Source organism: Sitophilus oryzae, unplaced genomic scaffold (assembly GCF_002938485.1).
Source record: "Sitophilus oryzae breed Bouriz unplaced genomic scaffold, Soryzae_2.0 scaffold_576_pilon_pilon, whole genome shotgun sequence".
Taxonomy (NCBI): Eukaryota; Metazoa; Arthropoda; class Insecta; order Coleoptera; family Curculionidae; genus Sitophilus; species Sitophilus oryzae.
The window spans coordinates 553,877-576,527 of NW_022147169.1; the positions used below are offsets into that span (position 1 = coordinate 553,877).

The 22,651-nt window shown below is 30.5% G+C and overlaps 1 protein-coding gene across 1 annotated transcript in view; it reads right to left on the reverse strand.

Moving 5' to 3' along the window:
• Nucleotides 1-22,195, reverse strand: part of LOC115887526 (alpha-tocopherol transfer protein-like) — a 50,611-nt gene extending 28,416 nt beyond the window's left edge. Inside the window, exon 1 of the mRNA XM_030906987.1 lies at nucleotides 21,828-22,195. The gene's annotated coding sequence lies outside the window, so the exon portion shown is untranslated. The remainder of the gene's footprint in view (nucleotides 1-21,827) is intronic.
• Nucleotides 22,196-22,651: the final 456 nt, after the last annotated feature.

Genomic DNA, 22,651 nt, shown 5'->3' on the forward strand with positions numbered 1-22,651 from the left:
ACAAAAGTCAGGAGACAAAAAAATAATACTTTTAATTACTAAATCCAAAAATAATATTAAACTTCTAAAAAAGCAGTGGCGTGCCTATTTTTTCCTTTAAAATAATTTAACAGTGATGCCCCACTGCTGCCCCTGGCCATGAAACTTAAATCTAATTACATCAAATTAAGTCCCATATTAAGTATTATAAACGGGTAAAGTTATATCAAAATCGATTAAATAGTTTTTCAAATATCTTATTTTCTTTTCTTTTTTAAGTAACTTTAACACCCTGTATCTCGAAAAGGAAGCTTTAAATCTTACAAGTTGATATGAACTTTTTGTTTTATTTTTGCAAGGTCGTCTATTAAATTTTTTCCGATTAAAATCTGAGACACCCTGTATAGATTGAAAATGACACTCTGAATAGAATATCAAATGTCAACTTTTGATATTTTCGCTTAAAAAATCGTATTTTAAATTTCAATCTAGAGTGCCATAGCTGTATTATAAATACTAATTTTTAATCAAGGAGCCTTGGAAAGATAGATTTGATCGTTTAATGTTTTTAGTGTCTTGTCCTGGCCGGTTAAAAGATGCTCAAATCATATTTTTAATCGTATCTCAACCAACTTATTCAAATGGAATGAGAGTGGCTCATTACTCATTAGCATATTTGGAATAAAAAATCGGTAAAAAAACTTTTAAGTTAAACGGTTTTATCTTATGTGCACTGAAAACTAGAAAATAATAATAACAATTAGGTATTTTGAACTCCTAGTTCAGAAATATTTTAGTACTAGGCAGAATAGCTTTTAGGCATATTAGACTAAAATAAAAACGTGGGGCCCATTAACTATTGCTGTAATAATTTCTTCTATACTAAGTGTGGATTGCATCGACTTACTATAATCGTAACTGGAGATTTTGACAATCAATAACCAGCCGTGGCGGCTTCACCAGCGAACGCCGAGCTCATGATTTACCAAAGTATAAAGATATGCTTTGCCTACAGGATTTCAGAGGGGCCTCACGTTTTTATTTTAGTCTAATATGCCTAAAAGCTATTCTGTCTAGTACTAAAATATTTCTGAACTAGAAGTTCAAAATACCTAATTGTTATTATTATTTTCTAGTTTTCAGTGCACATAAGATAAAACCGTTTAACTTAAAAGTTTTTTTACCGATTTTTTATTTTGTTTGTTTTTTTTATTTATTGTTTCCATGTTGTTCCCACGAGTAATGGACATTTTAACGGTCGACCCCCCCAGAGGTCCAGTAGAGGGGCAAGGCTATAATATACAAGAGGCGCCCAATCTTGAGGGGAAAACGCTTGCGACATTACATTTTTAGCCACCCTAATGCCATACAGTCCTCAGCACGTTTTAACCTATTACCTTAACTTGGGTGGTAAAGCTACCGCTAACTACGTAGGTACATCTAATCACCTATTTTTATTTATCTGTCCTTCTAACGTCACACAATCTGGGACACAACTGTTCTGGACACGACTACTCATACCCTCACCTAATACGCCATTTTGTAACGACGTCCATCTTAGATTTTAAATTTTGTCATAATCACAGTATTCTACTAGTGTAGCCCTTTCATTTGATACCCATATTGAGAGGGTTGTAGAAAAATATGAAATCCGCGATTTTGTACCGGCGGCCATCTTAGATTTACAATGTTATTGATATTACTATATTGTATTGTCATCGGAACTAAAGGTGTGTACCAAATTTCAGATCAATCTGACAACAGGAAGGTACTGAAATTTCAATTTCTAATTTTGACCCAAATAAACAAACAAATAAATAAATACCGTACGGGTCGAGCTAAATAAAATCATTTAAAAAGCGTTCCTTTGCGAATAAATTGATACCACATACTTGGTATTTGGAGTAAAATTGTCGTTATGAATCGCATATTATAATTTTAAATAAACCATATGCAAAAATGTCAACATTTGACATATGATATGTCATTTTATTCGTGAGTATCATTTTCTATCGAATAAAGTAAAAAAATACCGAGGGTGCCATTTAAAAATGAAAAGTTGTGGCCATTTCCGGTAAAACAGGAAGTGGCCGAATAGAATATTGAATACGAAATCAATCCTAATTTAAGTTTTTCAATCGGTTTTTTATTCTGAAAAAAATTAAAAAGTTTTTTTGAGACGCACCCGGTGTATTTTGTTCTACTGGGCCGATTTGGATAATATTTAAGCACTGTGTAGCTAAATTATTTGACTTTTTAGCATTTCTTAAATTAAAGCTTTTTTTATTAATTTTCAAAAAAATTCCAAATTTTAAAAAAAAAATCGCGAAAAAAAATTCCTAGACGTGTTTCTGGGGTCGAAATATACCACCCCTAAAAATATTTGCATTTTTTGCATTTATTTAAACTCACCCTGTATAAGACGGTCAAAGAATAGCTAGCGGTGGCTAAAAAGCAGAGTTGGCACGATTTAAATCAAATGATTTAAATCATGATTTAAATCAAGTGATTTTTTTTTTAATCATGTGATTTAAATAAAAAAATCAGTTTTTTAAAATACTTTACAATAAATCGAAAAATAATTATAAATATTATAAACCATATGAAAAATGGTTTGTATAACGCATATACCTACTACCCTTGTTTATATATTCTTCTACTACATATCTATTCATCAATTAAAATGTTGGACCGATTTTTGAAGTAATTTCGTGCGCATCTATTAGACTTCTAAAGGGTAGGGATTTATTTTGAAATTTATGTACAGGGTGGGTCAAATTCGACGCTTTTAAATCGAAACACCCTCTTCTATAGGAGATAGACGAAAACTAATATCGGTGTCTGGAGCTCAATTTTCATGAAAAATATGATGGTGAAAACCACTCATCAATATCTGTTACCGTTTCGGAGTTACGGCGTGTTTTTCAGAAATGTGCGTTTTTAACAAATCGCTGTAACTTTTTTTCTATGGAAAATTTTGTATTTCTATGAAAACGTTTCCAAAGCACCTTTTTACGTAGAATTTAATGGTTTAAGTATAATTTTTTTTAAATTAATAATTTAAGAGTTATCACAGAAAAATTGATTTTTTATTTGGGACACCCTCTATATTTTTAATTAATTGAAAAGAATTTAAAATTACCTTTCCAAAAATATAGCACACTTGATATTTTGTTATAATCCCCTTCGAAATACAGAATTTTTAAAAGTTCGCCACTTTTAACTAGTTGGCTTTGGCCCCTTATTGATGATATGCGCTTAATGGAACTCGAAAACATATTTTTCCAGCAAGACGACGCACCGCCTCTGAACGCTGAAGTTTTCAGCAAATTTTTGCAGCCAATTTTAAGAATAATTGAATAGCTCACCAAAATCCCAGCCGTTGACCGTCGAAGCCGCCTGACTCAGTGCCCATGGCGTCCTATGGATATATTTGCGGAATATGGATATATTTGCGGAAGAATAAAGGTTCCTTATTCTTCCGTATAATCTAGACAAGAATTAGAAATACTTAGCAGTTATGAAAGGGTATCTATCACCCCCCTGAGTTAATGAATTCCGCGAGAAATGTTCAAAAACTGCCCCGTCTATCCATAACAGAAGACGGTCGATATGTCACAACACCTGTAGCAAAATCTCATGTCTTGGTTTGCTATTTATCTTTATTGTTATTAGATATAGTTTAAATGTGTTGATGTTGGTTAAATATACTTTAAATTGTTAGAAAATTCTGCATCTCTCATAGCAAATATTATTTTCGTTTTAATTGATGCTCACAGCTAGAATTTTTTTGCATTACAGCCTGTTCCGTTCAAAGCCTACTTATTTAAGCGGGCCGAATTTTTATATACTCTATATCTCGAAGAGGAATCGAGCAAAATATCAAATGTGTTATATTTTTGGAAAGGTAATTTTAAATTATTTTCAATAAAGTAAAAATATACAGGGTGTCCCATATAAAGAATCAAATTTTCTGTTGATAATTCTTAAATTATTAATTTTAAAAAAATTATACTTAAACCATTAAGTTCTACGTAAAAAGGTGCTTTGGAAATGTTTTCATAAAAATACAAAATTTTCCATAGTAAAAAAGTTACAGCGATTTGTTTAAAATGCATATTTTTGAAAAACACCCCGTAACTCCGAAACTGTAACAGATATCGATATGCGGTTTTCACCATCATGTTTTTGACAAAAATTGAGCTCCAGACACCGGTATTAGTTTTTGTCTATCTCCTATAGAAAAGGGTGATTCCATTTAAAAGCGTCGAATTTGACCCACCCTGTACAAGTGACAAAAAAACGCTGTTCTAATATATTTCATTCGCAACATCTAGGGCAGAAAAAAAGGTTCTTTTGATGTTAGACTGTATCTTCATATCGTTGTCAGAAAATATGCTGTTTATATATTTTTTGAAACAGCTGTATATTGATCAAGATAACTTTTGCCTTCATCAATTTATCTTCTAGTTCTTTCCAAATTTCTACCGACATTTCGACCTGTAGTAAGTATTTTACACAATAGATTTCATTCTCAATTAATTTCATTCTCGACTTAAGACTATTTCTGAACAGTAGTGTATTGTGTAAGGAGTAAAAATTATACTATTTTTGACGACACACAAATACATTTTTACTCCGAGTAGAATATACTATATTTTTTCAAACATTACAAATAATTTTTTAATCAATTTCAAACGTTGCAAATAATATAAAAAGTAATCGAGTGAATTTGTTCACTCGTTGAAATTGATTGTTAATATCAGTTTAATATTTTTGTACTTTTATGCTTAAGCGTAAAAAGTGCTTTATTTTTATGCCTAGGTGTTGAAATGACAAAAATTAACATTCTTGTGACATTTGAAAAAAATCCTTTTGATCTGAAGCGAGCGACTTTTTTGGGGGAATATATTGGTGACCAATGTGGGAAAATAATACGCGCCGTACTCTTTGGCGCCGTAGAATTGTTAATATTATCATTATCGGGCAGAGTTATGAAGATTTAGCCATTTAGTATAGGACTTTAATTGGAATTGAGTCCCAATTATTTGGAAATCCAATTTAAATAATGTTTTCGATTAAAATTAAAAAAATCTGATTTAAATAAAAAAAATGATTTTTTTATTTTTAAAAAAATCATGATTTTTTCCAGCCCTGCTAAAAAGTAATTTGAAGAATTCTCTCATTTTTTTAAAACAAAAACGGACTTCAAGTTACTGCGAAATCTCCATAGATTCTAACCATGATACAAAGAATACAAGGTATGATATTGCGCAGGTTGGTCACTACGTCACAGGTGATAAACGGCACCATTGGTCGGCAAACTCTGCGCGCCAATTTCAAATTGTCAAACAGATTGTGTCATCTGTGAAATTTGATTGTGTCAAAATGTGAAAATAATTTTTCAAATGTCAAGCTCGATGTCAAAACATAACTTTTGGGGTTATGTCCTAATTCTTCCCTATTTTAGGTCTTTTTTTTATTAGTGGCAATTGAACAATATGGATATTTTTTGTATGGCGTATGACGTCACAGGTGGTATGCGCAAACTTGGCGCAAACTTAACGAAATTGGAGCCGCTATCGATCATACCTTGTTTTCTTTGTACCATGGATTCTAACTATGGAGATGGAGAGTATAATTCTAACCGAGTGTTAGAGAGTATAAAAAGAAGAATTCCTTTTTTTATGCTAATGACCACACTTTTTGAGTTGGCTTATATATTATAGTACGCTAACCTTTAAGAATATTTTACATATATATTAAGTATATTGCAGCAAGAATTATAAGTAGCCTTATGAAGAAATAAAATATATACCTAAAAGAAATTACTTGCGGAAGCCCAGTACCATAATGCAACAAACAGGGCGTGTCTAAAATAATGGCTTTATTTTTAATAATCTTTATATAGTTAATTATAAAATCCACATTCCTTAGACACGTTATATTTGTAATAAATTTAATGTCCTTTGCCATTGTTTTCTTGAAGTATCGCAACTAAAGTATAGTAATAAATGTCAGCATTTCAATAGAAAGCACTCATATTTTATTCTTGTTTATCTATTTACTCTCCACTGCCGTATATGATCAAAATATTAATTATGCAATGACTGCTACCCTTAAATATTATTGCTGTCTTTTATAGTAATTTATATGTATTTAATTATTATATTAAGATCATACCATACGATCGAAAAAAATGGCGTCAAAGACGGCTGGGGAATGGCAATCGATGGTAATTTTGACGAGGTCAAGCTCTAGCCGTCATTTACTTGGCCTTGTGCTTACTGGCAGTTAGCCTTACGAAGGTTATAAGTAATTTATTTTTATTTGAGTAAAAATGGTTTTTAAATGGTGCAGTATAAAATTCGAGAAAATATATTTTTAGAAATACCTAGATTTGTGTGTCAGAACACGTTCTATTCTTCTTTAGTCTTTCTGTAATTAGTATTAATTTTTGTCAAATTTTATGTCAATTTTTAGTAAATGACGTCTAGAGATTGACCTCGCTAAAATTAACATCGATTGTTATTCCCCAGCCGGGTGTGACGCCATTTTTTTTTCGATCGCAGTCTATATTTAATGATTCGATCGCAGGCAGGATTAACGATTTTTTGGAAAAATAGATTTGATCGTCGAATAATGTTTTTCGCGTCTTATGGTTAATAGAAGTCCAAATCGGCATTTTTAATCATAACTCCATTTTTTCAAATGGAACGATGGTGCCTCATTAGCATATTTCGAAAAAACATTTTTGCGAATAATTTAGTAGTCGTTTGGTTTGGTTGTATACAGGTTAAAGGTTAAAATACGATTTTTTTTAAGCGAGAATGTCAAAAGTCGACATATGATATGTCATTCTATTGAGAGTATTATTTTCAATAATTGGATAAAGTAAAAATATACAGAAAATTAATTTTTCCAAAGCAGACCTACAAAATACACAGGGAGTTTCAATATTCCGTGGACATAGAACAACTACCTATTCTCTGAGTCAAAATAAATTAATTGCACATAATTTAACTTTATACAAAAGTGCTTCGTTTGTCCGTTAGAGCGCCATCAATCGAAAAGATCGAAAATAAACCGCAACCGTGCCACACATTAATTAATTTAAAATTTACTATTTTTTTAAGCTTTTAAGAAGCTTATTGTCAAATATAATTTGTGATACTAACATAAAATTCTATATTTTCGCCAACTAGATTATTAGAGCGTACCGTAAAATGGGGTGAATAGGGACTGGAGGGTGAATAGGGACACAAATAGTAAAAACAATTTACCCGGGAAGGATTTTGTTTACAGTTTTTTTAAAAGAAATAAAAAAAAATTCGCTAAGATTTTGCGAAAACATAAAACGCTCTAGAGCAAATGTTTCGAGAGAAGGTATAAATTATTATTTTGATAACCTAGAGCAATGCCTGCAAGGCATTCCTCCATGTAACATCGTAAAGTACGATGAAACGAATTTATGTGACGACGTAGGTACTTTTTGGCGTTTTTGATGGTGTAACAAAAATTAAACAGTATAACAAAAATGATTTTTTTCTTGTAGGAAAAAAGAAAATTATAACACGACGAGGTAGCAAACATCCAGAGAGAATAATGAACACAACAAAATCTAGCACATCGATAATGTTTGCAGCTTCGGGAGATGGTAAACTCTTACCCGCATATATGTTGTATATAAAGCGCAACATATTTACTCATCTTGGGGAATAGGGGGACCGCGTGGAACTAGGTACAACCGTACTCAATCGGGTTGGTTTGATATAAATACGTTCGAAGACTGGGTCAACACTGTAGCTTTACCATATTTAAACAAACTGGAAGGAAGAAAAGTTTTATTGGGCGATAATTCAGCATCTCACATTTCAGTAGATGTATTTCAGTAGTAGTAGTAAGAAAATAATATTGATATGATTTTCCTCCTTCCCAATTCGACGCATTTAGCACAACCCCTAGATTTGTATTTTTTCAGACCATTAAAAATAGCATAGAGAGAAATTTTATTGAAATGGAAAAAGGGGGAAGGGAGGAAGGAGTCTTCTATACCGAAGTCCACATTTCCGACACTACTTAAGAGACTTATTCGAACCAAATTCCAAGAAAAATATTTTATCTGGATTCAAAAAAGGTGGCATTGTACCCCTTAATAGGCAAGAAGTATTAAGATGTTTACCGGAAGAGCCTAATGAAGTTGAAGATGTGGAGGTCGAAGCAGCAAATAATTCTATATTAGATCTATTGAAGGAGTTGCGCTATACGCAAACTCCTAAAAGCAGAGTCCGAAAATCAAAACTTAATGTAGCCCCTAGAAAGAGCATCCAGTTTGATTCGGAATCAGACTCAGCTTCAAGTAATATTGACAATGCCGAAACAGCTAATAATATCGAATATGATGAGCATGAAAGTGATCTGAGTCTGGACTTTGAGGAACCTGAAGATACTTCACCATCACTATCACCATCACCATCACCTTTCTGTAATAAATATAGTGATACGCTACCTCAAACTGATATTAATGTAGGAGACTGGGTTTTAGTTAAATTTCCAGTAGATAAGAAAAATGCAAATATTAAGCAAAGGGTTTATATAGGAAAAGTTACCCAAAAAGATGGAATCCATTTTGAGGGAACATTTTGCGAAAAAGACCCTCTGCAAGAGAAAAACTGGGAAACATATACGTTTTTCCAAATATTGAAGACAGAAGTGACTTTACTTCACACCAAATAATTAAAAAACTAAACAAATGGTCAGAACGCAGAGGAATATTTAACTTTGAAAATATTTACACCCAAAAATTTGAGAAACTTTAAATTGATACGGACATATTACCTAATACCTAGTACATAACAGAAAATAAGTATATATTTTTATTTGTCTTATAATTGTTTAAGTGTATTTCGGTATATTTTCTATATTTGTATGATTTTCAAATGAATAAATGTTTATTTTGTGCCCAGCGCTGTTTTTTTTTCAGTATAAATATATAAAACATATTTTTTTTTATTTAAAGTTGTCCCTATTGGTCCAACGACATGCTAAGCAGGAACAAAGTGAAAATTAAATGGATGTCCCTATTTCACAGAATGGAGGGTAAATAGGGACACCACAGTTTTTAAAAAAAAAAACGAAGTTTGAATTTTCTTAAAAATTATTTTTTGTGTGCTTACAGTGCAGACCCAGGTAGGACTTTTCCAGTAAAAAAAAAAAGTTATAATCCCTAGTTGTAGCGATATGTAAAAGCTCAAAAAGTGTCCCTATCCACCCCATATTACAGTAATAGATTTTATGCGCCTCCATAGCTTGATGTGACAAAAAAACATTTTCTGATACTCAGCTTTGGCAAAATATTTTATTTGCTTAAAAAGCATGCGCGGTTGCGTTTTTTATAAGAGACAAAAAATGTAGTAAATACTAGAGGGACTATTTTACGAAACCTATCAGTCGGCGGTTGAGTTGGAAAGTATTTATACAAAAGTTTATGTAGTGGTGGGGGTAGTTTTCCCCCTTCCCGTACTTTTTCTTGATTTTTATGAAAGCCAAATACTAAAGCACTTAGCAAAACTTAGACACCCAAAATCTCATTCAAATCGGAATAATAGTTCTTAAAATATCTGAAAAAAACGTGTTTATTTTTTTAAAGTTTGATGCCCTCTAACGGACAAACGAAGCACTTTTGTATAGAGGTAAATCGAATCCAATGAACTTAACTTGATTTCAAAAATACGTAGTACTTCTCTGTCCAGTGAATATTGGGACACTCTGTATACGGTAAAATGGAATTTTTATATAAATGCTTTTTTTAGTAAAATACGGTATTTCAAAAATTATATAACAATCGAAACTTAAAAAATTACTAAAATAGCAAAGAATTAAATTATTCATTAAGGAAATGGAGAAATATGTTAAAAATTATACGTGATTCATATCGTTCGACTGTTATTTAGTAAACAATCATTAATGAAATTATTATTTTTTTGCACAACGCAGAAAGGTGTCTTGCAAAATACCATACCATTTATGTTACGATTACCCTGCTAATATATATGTATACAGGGTGACTTGAAAAAGCCTTTGATCAGTTCAGGAATTCATAAGCGTCTGTTAAGCGATATACCGGGTGTTTCTCAAAAGTGGCTCACCTCTATAACTTTCTAATTTTTTAGATAAAAAAAGGAGATTTTGTATTTTTAGATGTTTACACATTTTTTCACTTGCCACAAGGTGGAACGATCAGGTGCGGTAGTTGCTAGATAGCTGTTCTGTGACTTGTGCGTTGAAGTTCTTCTCAATATCGTTAAACTTTTTAACAATTATGGTGTACTCACTTGCAGAAAAAGTGGATATAATCGAACTTTATTTTGAAAAATAATGAATGTGGCAATCGGTTTGCGCAGATATTCAATGAACGCCATCCTGACAAACACCTTTATGGCAAAATTGTTCGCGATTTAGTAGCCAAAATTTCACGAAACTGGTTCCGTTATGAATAAAAAGAGGCAGAGGGAAAATCCTGTAGTAAATGAAGCTAAGGAGGTATTCGTATTGGGCCAAGTTGCCATGGATAGTACGCTGTGTAAAAGAAAATTAGCCAATGAGACCGCGACCGGCATGAATCGTAGCAGTGTCCAAACGATATTAAAAAAACACAAGTTCCACACGTACAAAATTCAGTTGGTACAAGAACTCAATGAAGACGATTTTGATCGTCGCGGGCTGATATTGAGACCGCACCTGATCGTTCAACCTTGTGGCAAGTGAAAAAAAGTGTAAACATCTAGAAATAATAAGAAAAAACAGCAAATTGGTCGAATGAATTTATCCTTATCATTTACTCTGATAAATGTTTAAATAAACTTTTCAAATTTCAATCTTTCATATTTTCTCAATGACTCGACCGATTTTCAAAAACGAAGCAGGGAAATATAGAGAATAGAAAACTCTTTTCATTGCGGCGCCACTTGACACCCGTTCCCTTTTGAAAAAAGTTGGGGGATGACACCCCCGCTTAGAGGGTTGAAGATTTTGCAATCATTTTTGGGGCAAAAGTTGTCCCCCTCGCAAACAAAATTGACGTGTTTTTGTATGTTTTGAAAAAAAAATATCCTGGCCGTTATGTCTTGGGAAACGTTTTCGATGGGCCACCCTGTATATCAACTTTTGACATTTTCGCATATGGTTTATTTGAAATTATAACATGCGGTTCATAACGACTATTTGACCCGAAATACCAAGTATGTGGTATGAAATTATTCATAAAAAAATGATATTTCCAAATATGCTAATGATTATTTGAAAAAATTAAGATATGATTAAAAATACGATTTGGATATCTTTTAACTGGCCAGAACAAGACATGAAAAGTATTAGATGATAATACAAATATATTTTTCCAAGTCCCCTTGATAAAAATTTAGTGAAAAAAAAAATGATATTTCCAAATATGCTAATGAACCACATTTGAAAAAATTAAGATATGGTTAAAAATACGATTTGGGTATCTTTTAACTGGCCAGAACAAGACACGAAAAGTATTAGATGATAATAGAAATATATTTTTCCCTTGATAAAAATTTAATGTTTTTAACGCAGCTTCTAGATTGAAATTTAAAATACGATTTTTTTAAACGAAAATGTAAAAATTTGCCGTATAATATGTCATTCTATTCAGAGTGTTATTTTGTATCGAATAAAGTAAGAGAATACCGAAGGTGCGAATTAAAAATCAAAAATTGCAGTTATTTCCGGTGAAACAGGAAGCGACCGAAAACAATTGAATACGTCAATCAATCCTAATTTATGTCACATCCTAACGCGCCAAATTTCTTTTTTATCTGAAAAAATAAAAAAGTTATGAGGTCAGTCACTTCTGAGAAACACCACACATTTCGTAAAGTCATCTTCAAAAGTAATTATACCAAAATTAAACTAGTGGTATCGGTATTCTATTTATTAATTAGTCACGTATAAAAATCATTATAAAATTAATTAATGTATTTTCAACTAATGATCAATACTAAGTTTCTTATTGCCACGAACCAAACCATACGAATCAAAAAGAGACGCAGTCAAAGCTGACTTGAAAATGAAAATTGATAACATTTTGCATATAGGTAATTGAAGATCATTACAAGTAAGAAACATTTTAAGTACCAAAATAACAAAACAGTGTTATGAGCATATGTATTTTTAACTTAATCTCTATAAGGGCATAGCAGATGCGCTAATTTCATTAGTCTGCTGTACCTACTGTACTCACAACAATTTTAGGTTTATTTTTAATACAATCTATACTAATATATAAAATCCTTAAGTGACTGACATACTGATTAATCACGATCCGGCTCAAACCACTCAACGTAAGAAGCTCAATTTTGGCATACAGGTTGAGTCTAGGGTGTGGAGGTTCGACAAGAAGGGATTTTTCGAAATTCCAGTTCCAAGAGGGTGAAACCACCCCTCAAATATTACAATATTTTTTATTTAAAAAACGGTCAAATTTCCGAAAAACGCTTAAACACGTATATTTTATTTTATTTTTTTTACATATTTTAAGATTTTTTAAAAATGTATACAGGGTGTTTCGAAAAATCTGGTTATTGATTAATCACGATCCTGCTTAAAGCGCTTGACATAAAAAGCTGATTTTTGGAAAACAGATTGACTTTAGGGTGTAGAGGTTCGATAAGAAAGGATTTTTCGAAACCCGAATTCTAAGGGGGTGAAACTTTCCCTCATATATTAAAATATTTTTTATTTAAAAACCGGTGAGTTTTTCGGAAAAACTCTTAAACACGTATATTTTATTTTGTTGTTTTACATATTTTAAGATTTTTTATAAATTTATACAGGGTGTTTCATAAAATATGACCATTGAGTAATCACGATTCTGCTTAAACTGCTTGGCGTTTAAAGCTGATTTTTGGCAAACAGATTGACTGTGGGGTGTAAAGGTTCGATAAAGAGGGGTTTCTTGAATCTCAAATTCCAAGAGGGTGAAAACGTCCCTCAAATATTACAATATTTGTTATTTAAAAAACGGCTAGTCTTTCGGGAAAACGCTTGGACAAGCATAATTTATTTGGTTTTTTTACATATTTTGAAATTTTTTAAAATATCATACAGGGTATTCCAAAAAGTTGGGTAATTTCTTAACCACGTTTCTGCTTAAACTGCTTGACGTAAAAAGCTTATTTTTGGCAAACGGATTTTTCGAAAGTCAAATTCCAACGAGATGAAACTACCCCTCAAATATTACCAAGTTATATAATAACATCGCCATATTGTTTTTTCTCATGCTGACATAAATGTGAGAAAAAATTATCCAGTTTGTATGTTAATGGAAATTCTTGCTTCGCTTTATCATCACCATTACAAATGATTAATTCGACGCGAACGAAGTCGCTGGTACACGCTAGTTTTATATACAAATCATAGTTGTATACAGGGTGGTCCGAATTGTATTGGGCAAACTTCGGCAGCATATTCTGCAGATAAAAATAACTAAAAAAGTTCGTATAAATGTATGTCCTAAAATGCTTAGTTTCGGAGATATAGGGTGCGGAAGTTTCATTTTTATTTCGATTTTTTCTAAATAATTTATGTAATAACATCAATATTTGGATGAATATTGGTGCCTGGTAGTTTTTTTGATATGATAAATTCGATTTTGATGTCAATATGACTCCTACTTGTAGATGGCACCACCTACATATTTTTTAACTGGTTTGAAGAGTAATAACTTTTCGCCCGTACCTGTATAAAACTACTGAGTAAAAAATATACATTTACTACGTTTTTTACGTAAAAAAGGTCTCTTGGTAAAAATCGCTACAAGTAATGGTTCTCGAGATATTTGGAATCGAAATTATCAATACCTGTCATCATTGACATAAATTAAACATGTTGACTAAATTAAATAGTTATTAGACTAAATGTTTTTGTGCCAAAAGCTCAACAGAAACTGTTTTATCATCATTTTTTCGCAGAAAATTTATGATTAATTTAAAAAATAAAAATTTCCCAAATTTATTATTTCAGTCAAATAACTATCTACTCAACGTGTTTATTTTTTGCCAATAACGACATGTATTGACTATTTCCGTTTTAAATATCTTAAGAACGGTTGCCCGTAGCGATTTTTACAAAGAGACATATGTTTTACAAAAAAAGACACGGAAATATATCAAAATCAATCAAAAATAGATCAAAAATTATTAGGCAAATAATTTTTAATCATTATTTTTCATAGTAGGCGGTAGGCCTAGACAGGCGGTTTATGCCATTAAACATATCTCAGAAATCGAGCCCATGACATCTATGTCGGTTTTATTCTATCTAGTCAGGAAATAGGTTTTCTCTGTTAAAACAAACGAATTATATATATAAACCATATAATATATCGACCACCCTGTACAGGGTGAGTCAACGATAGAGTAAAGTCCATTATCTCATTTGTTTCAAGGTTTACAAAAAAATGTTTAATATAAAAGTTATAGGGATGATTAAGATACACATTTTAAAATTATTATAGAGTATACAAGGTGCTTCAAAAAAGTGTGGCGGCTATAACATATGTTTTTTAAATGCAACACCCTATTTTTTATTTTATTTTTAGATTCTGCGTAAAATTCCATAACTTTTTTATATATAATATTATATACCTAAAATTATTAGTTTTTGTAATATTTCAATTTATAAATGTTAAATTGCAGTGTGGTAAAAAATTGTCAGTGGTGCCATTGTTTCTGAAGTTGGAGTACCAAAATTTGGTAGGAGAGTTTTATAGAGATGAAAAAAAAAAAGATATATGTAAAGATATTTTAGTTAAATGATACAAGGTGTTCAAAATATATTTATGAATTTCAACAACTTAAAATTAAAAATCTCAATTTTTTTAAATGGGACACCCTATATATTATCATTTTTTCTGATAGATTTGACAAAACTCTTCAACTTTTATTAAGTATGTCATATCCCTATTTTTAATAGTTTGCAATTTATTCCCATTTTTCTATTTTTACCCATATTTTTAATACAATTACCCTATAAAATCATAGTTGCCATGACAAAACAAAACTATTTATTACTTACCTTTAACAAGTAGCTTCATAGTTAGTTACAGTTGCTGGTATTAGTTAAAATTAATTAACTTTACTCAAATAAACTAAATCGCAGTAGTGAATTTCTTGGTGTATTTCTATATTATGAAAGATGATACTTGGGATTTTTTGTCGGGGCGAATAGCCACAATTTTCTTCGACATACGGTATAGTTTTTTTCTCGTAGTAATTCTGATTTATAATTCATTTGGTAAAGCCAATATTACTACTGCCACGAACCGTCCCATTACACACTGAAGATTTTTTCTTGATAATATACATCTATCCTTATAGTAGTTAGCAAAGTACTATATAATAAATAGTACTGAACCAAAAAATGTGGTTTTCTAAGCTTGTCCGTCTATATCATTCACATTGACTAATTCATTTCAAGAAAATCTGTTATCTCTACCATTTATACTTATTACAACAAATTAAACTAAAATTCAAATGTTGTTCTTAACTTGCTTAACAGACATGAAATTGTCATAATTATTACTTTTTGTCATGGCAACTATGATGTTATAGCGCAATTGTATTAAAAATATGGGTAAAAATAGAAAAAATAGGAATTAGTTGCAAACTAATAAAAATAGGTACCTATATGACATTCTTAACAAAAGTTGAAGAGTTTGGTAAAATCTATCAGAAAAAATGATAATATATAGGATGTACCATTTAAAAAAATTGAAATTCCTTAATTTTAATTAGTTGAAATTCCTAAATATATTTTGAACACCCTGTAACATCTAACTAAAATATCTTTACATAGGTCTTTTTCTATATCTCTATAAAATTCTCCTGCCAAATTTTAGTTATCCAACTTCAGAATCAATGCCATTATTGACAATTTTTTAACCCACTGCAATCTAACATTTGTTTAAACAAATTTAAATATAACAAAAACTATTAATTTTAGGTATATAACATTATATATAAAAAAGTAATGGAATTTTACGCAGAATCTAAAAATAAAATAAAAAATAGGGTGATGCATTTAAAAAAAACATATGTTATATTCGCCACACTTTTTTGAAGCACCCTGTATACTGTATAATAATTTTAAAATGTGTATCTTAACCATCTCTATAACTTTTATATTTAATATTTTTTGTAAACCTCGAAACAAATGAGATAATGGACTTTACTCTATCGTTGATTCACCCTGTACAGTTTTGATGGAGGAATATTATTTTTTTAAATGTGGCCGTTAACCATTGTCCGTCCAAGTTAAAATCTCTACAGGAAACCTGATATAATATGAAACTTTTTCGGTACAGTGGGTCACCATGTATATATACCTACATAAGTTCGTGAATTTTTGTTTTTCGCAATCTTTATATAACAACGGCACACAACGCGGTCCAAAGGCGATATTATTCGACCGATATTGGTCATTTCTCCTTTCGTTGGTTTTGTGTTTTGTTGCAATAATACCACATTTTTCTACAATTTTAGTAATTAATAACACGCACATATCAATTTGTTATAATTATATAGTTAGTCGATATAGTCGGTTCATTAGAGTAAATTTATTAATAATTACATACCTACCACTAAAAATTTATATTAAATCATAATTTTGGCGGTTGAAATCGTTGAATGAAAGCGAAAGGGTAAAACCCTTGTATATGAATTTTTAAAGTAGCTCAACCTAAGACGTTTATGGATGTAAAGCACCAGATGGCGGGGCGTATTTCTCACAGTCTTTTACTAGAGAAAAATATTTTTTGTTACTCTGAATTTTGAAGCGGCCAATAAAAACAGAGAAAATAAAAATCGATAATTTTCGGACTGTGCCAATTGGTTACTAATCGACCAGATACTTTTTGTCTATTAGATATGCTATAAAAGCTGGTAATTATACAATTCGACCATTGTAAATACCCGACAAATTCCGCAAGGCCGACGAGGTCGATGTTTTTCACTGATAAGAAAAAAAAATGTTTGTTTAGATAATTTTCGAGATATTTTTTCTTTCTGAATGCACATTTTAAAGTATTTTATATTCTTTGTCCGCTTGATCTATTATACTGGTCGCACGTATCGAAGTTTTATTTCTTGTAGTTTTAAAATATTTTCTTGTTTCTTTGTAGTTGTAATGTAAAATTAGATTAATTTATTAAGTTTGATTATAATGTTTAGTGTAGACTACCAGAAGAAATTTAGTAGTGTTTTTATATTTTATTTTGAAGTTAAGTAGTAGGTGAAGGGGTAATTTGGTTAATTTTTCTTTATGTTTGATTAATTAATAAGTTTGATAATTTGTTTAGTGTAGAATACAAGAAGTAGTTTGTGTAGTGTTCTTGTAAGAGATTATATTCATTTATTTTGTAGTTGAGTAGAAGGTGAAGGTATTTGGGTATTTTTTTCTTTTTGTTTTTCTTCTAATAATTATTGTAGTAGTTCTTTTAAATATTGTGATAGATACATTATAATCTTCCTTCTACTTTTCTGGTAGTTGAATATACGAAAAAAATCTGATCAAATTTATTTTAAATGAAATTAATCTAGTCTTATTAATTAATCAAATTAAACTAGTCAAATAATATTAATTGCAATCAATTATTAAAAAATATTAATTATTTTGGAAAATAACTTTTGAAATGGAGTATTATTGATAAAATTTAGCCAATTTTTTTTACCCAGTAGCGTATTTCAATATGATCTTATCATTTATCACTGTATAATAACTTTGTTGTGGCAGAAAAATATACCAGTTAGTTTCAAAATATTATTTTTTTTTCAAACGTCACAAAAGTATTAATTTTTGCGACGTGATTGACAATATAAAAAAGTCATTTTAACGCCTAGGCATAAAAGTAAAGCACTTTACGCCTAAGCATAAAAGTATGAAAATATATTATTAAAATGACATAAGTCTCAAATTCAACGAGCCGTAACCATAGTTTCTCGATATATAATTACTCATGGTACAAAGAAAACTTGAAAACAAGGTATGGTCGATAGCGTCTCCAATTTCGTTCAGTTTGCGCATATCGCCTGTGACGTCATATGCCATACAACAAAATATCCGTATTGTTCAATTGCCACTAATAAAAAAAGACCTAAAATAAGGAAGAATTAAATAACCCCTAAAGTTATGTAAAATCATCGAGCTGGACATTTGAAAAGTTATGACACATTATACACATTTATTATGTGTCATCTGTTTGAAAATTTGAAATTGGCGCGTGGAGCTTGCCGACCAATATTGCCATTTATCACCTGTGACGTGATGACCAACCTGCGCAATATCATACCTTGTTTTTTTTGTATCATGATAATTACTTACAAGGTATGAGTTTTAAATATTTTTATATTATTTGGAACGTTTCAAATTGTTTAAAACATTATTTGTGGCGTTTGAAAAAAATAGCATGTGCTATTCGGAGTAAAAATGACTTTTGTGCTTCGGCTGTATGTCAAACCTACAGTCTCGCCACGAAAAGTGTCATTTTTACTCCTAATAAAACAATATACTAGAAAGTTTTATGGTTTAACGGGCTTTGTGAGTTAAAACATAATGATATTTTCAGTTTTTATAATTCTTGATCGAAAATAAACGGCGTCAGCGATGACTATGAAATGAAGATCGCTGTCATTTTGTATGTAAATTTATGTGGGAAATGTCGTCTACCGTCATTTCCCTGCCAACTGGACGCCGTTTTTTTTTCATATGGTACAAAGTTAAAGCAAACTTGACTCTGACCATGTTTTACGCTAAGAAAGATTTATTTCGTGTAATAAAGATTTAAATGGTGTATTAAGTACATAATATTTATTTAAATGTCAAATGATATTATTGAAACAAGTGCCAAGTTTTATTTTTAATTAAGAAAAAAATTGTATAAACGTTTTGTTTTCAAAAAAAAAATTACCTTAAATTCGTAAAACCTCAATTTAGAATAAAATGATCGAATAATGAAATAAAATTTTATAGCCCTGGATCAAATCGAAATAAAGTAAGTGTATGTAACTTTTTTTAAATATTAATAATTACCAGCAATTAGCATTAATGTACCAACATATTGAAAATTGTTATTTCTTTGTTAAATACGGTTTAGAATCCTTAAAATAACAGCAAAAATAATCGAAAATCAACAATGAAATAATAGTTTTGTTTAAATTTCTTAATCAGCTGAGCCCTATTATAGTTCGCAAAAATCCGAGCTATATTATTACATTACTCTGAGGGAAATACCACAAATAATCGATATTTTTGACTCCGCCCCTAATCACATGCTTCATTCTTTTAAAGCTTTACGATTTGTTCACCAGAGGCAGCACATTTTGTCGAGAGGTTGACCAACTTTAAGAATATATAAACAAGGGTAAAACCAAATATGTACATACATAAATATTTATTAGTAGAAGCTACAGGAAAATGTAATTTTTAATATTTTCGATATTTGTATTATTATTTTTTCACTAACTACAATTTGTATCTAATTAATTTATTATACGGTATGTCCCCGGATTGCCTCTACAATTTAAGAAGGAAAACATTTTGAGAATAAATGCATTCTATATAAAAAAATTTGCTTGCTCTATAATGGTTAATCTCATTTATACCTTTCCAAATTTCTATACTGTTTTAGAGAGAAATGTAATAATATGAACAAATAGTTTTATTTCTAAAATCAAAACGCCTTTCTCTAGCAATATCATTTAGTTTTGATTCTTTGATAAAAAATTATTAACTCATTAAAATGAGTGGAAGGGGTTGAAATAAACTACCCCCAAATAAACTACCCGATTAGGAAATTTTACATATAAAATAAAAGCGATCTTCATTTCATAGCCATCCCTGATGCCGTTTTTTTTTCAATCATATTATATTAAAATACTTGTTAGCAAATCACAATTTATAACATTAATGTTTAGTGTTATATACCAAAAGCAAAAATACAAAAAAGAATAATAGTATCTTTACAGGGTATTTCAATGTGTATTACATGTAAAAAATGTCTATACCTATGTGGCGGATTCATCTATCCAAAAAAATCCTTTATGGGTATTTCGCTTAAAATGCTTAAAAAAAATGCTTAAATAAAACAAAAAAAAAAAGCATTTTTTTCTTTGTTACGCAAATTTTTATTACTGTAAACACAACTTCTGACAAACAGCGTCCGTTTAGGTTTAACGCAGAAGTGTTTACAAAAAATAACTATTTTATTTTGTAGATTTTTCTTGCAGTGCAGTGGCGAAATACCCATAAAGGATTTTTTTATGTATTACATGTGCCATCTCTCGTGGGGAGATTGCACAGGTAAAAATAGTATTTATTTTTTATATCAACATAGGTTCGATTCTGTTTTGTTTCGTGGTTAAATACTTCTTTTTTTTTCGATTTATTACAATTTTCTGAAAGTCCTTTTAGCGATTTAAACGAAGTTTTGAGGGTAAAAGTTTCTAACATATTTTAGTGCTAAAAGGTGTCGACATATTCACCAGAGGGCTTTACAGCTTTATTTTAACGCCTAGGAAAACTTACATAACGTGTCAAATTCAACGAGTCCCCCGTAACCATAGTTTCTCGATATATAATTACTGACTTTTATATTTTTTATATTATTTGGAACGTTTGGAATTGTATAAACAATTATTTGTGGCGTTTAAAAAAATAGTTCTATTCGGAGTAAAAATGACTTTTGTACCTCGCCTGTATGTCGGACTTGCTAACGCTCTTCCATCAAACACACAGCCTACATTAGAGAGTACAGCCTCGCCATTAAAGTGCCATTTTTACTCATAAGAAAACAATATACTATTTTCTCAAATTGTCAATAATAAAAAAGTTTTTCCTCTTATAAAGACAATACTGTACAGAAAATCCTATATAAGTATTTCGCCACTCCAAAAAAATCTACAAAATAAAATAGTTATTTTTTGTAAACACTTCTGGCTTTAATCCAAACGGAAACTACTTGTCAGAAGTTAGGTTTACAGATTGCCATACATTGCCCTTAAAGTTCCAATTACAGAACATAAAGATTATTTAAGAAAGGGAGATTTTCACAAATCTAAGATTTGTCAGCATTCATGGGACACAGGGCACAGAATAAATTTTAATAACGCCAAAATTGTAATGAAAGAAGCGATAGCCTCTAAAAGAAAAATAAAAGAGGCTTTTTTAATAGAATCTAATAAAAATAAATGTATTGCTCATGCATCTGTAGATGTTAGTAATGTATGGCAATCACTTCTTACGTCACATACCTACGTAAAAATTAAAAATAATCATACAGAAAGTTTGGGTTTGGTTGAAAATTGTTATCAAGTAGTAATTGTTAATTTTGAAGTTTAACTTGATATAATGTCATTTTAACAGAACGTCAACGGTTTTTGTAGACGCATCTGTTTTAAAAAAACTAAAGTGCTCTCGAATAGTTGAATTTAAATGTTTTAAATAGTTTTTTTCTTTATTCTTTGTATTTTTTTTTTCTTTCCGACGACGGAAAGAGATAAACTTTCTAAACGTTAAGCATTTTTTTGTTCGTTAGGCAAATTTGTATGTCTGTAAATCTAACTTCTGACAAGTAGTTACCGTTTGGGATTAACGCAAAAGTGTTTACAAAAAATAACTATTTTATTTTGTAGATTTACTTGCAGTGGCGAAATACCCATATAGGATTTTTTGGAGAGATGAATCCGCCACATAGGTATAGACATTTTATACTGTATCTACAGCTTTTTCATCAAAGCCTTTAAAGATAAAATATAATGGTTAACACTTACTTATTGTTTCCCCTCAGCTCCTTGGACCCATAAATTCATAACAACAATTTAAATTAGTATAAATTGTTCCTAGTACTGCACTTTTTCCATAATATTGATCAAGCCAAATAATACGCAAAAATAACGACATAAACGCACAAATTACGGATAATTTAAAAATCTGTTGCAACTTCTTATATCACTGCTCCCGGCCCGTACCGTCTTTTATTACACTGTAATTGCTAATAAAAAATAAAATAATAATCCGACAATAGCCCCTATTTTTTTTATTATAAAGTGGGTCACGTGGTGTCACAGCTACGTGAAATTTTTCGAATTTTCAATCGCCGATGTTTGTATAATATTTCCGATTTGTTTTAGAAAATGCCGAGGCTGACCGTCAAGTGAACCCTAGAGTTGTGTTTTTGGGAATGGGATATTCACCTTTGAACACTATACTCATCGGTCAATTACTCAGAAAATTCAATGTCTTCTAAACAATAAAAGATTGATTAAAGAAAGAGGTGATTCACTTCAATGTTTATTAGATATTTTTAATAACAAACATTTTTGTCACGCTAACAAATCTACAGGATGTCCCAATATTCCGTGAATAGAAAACTTGTGCATATTAATTGAATCAAAATATATTGTTAACTAGCGTGTACCCGCGACTTCGTTCGCGTTGAATTAATCATTTGTAATGGTGATGATAAAGCAAAGCAAGAATTTCCATTAACATACAAACTGGATAAAATTTTCGCACATTTATGTCAGCATGAGAAAAAAAAAATATGGCGATATTATTACATAACTTGGTAATATTTGAGAGGTAGTTTCATCTC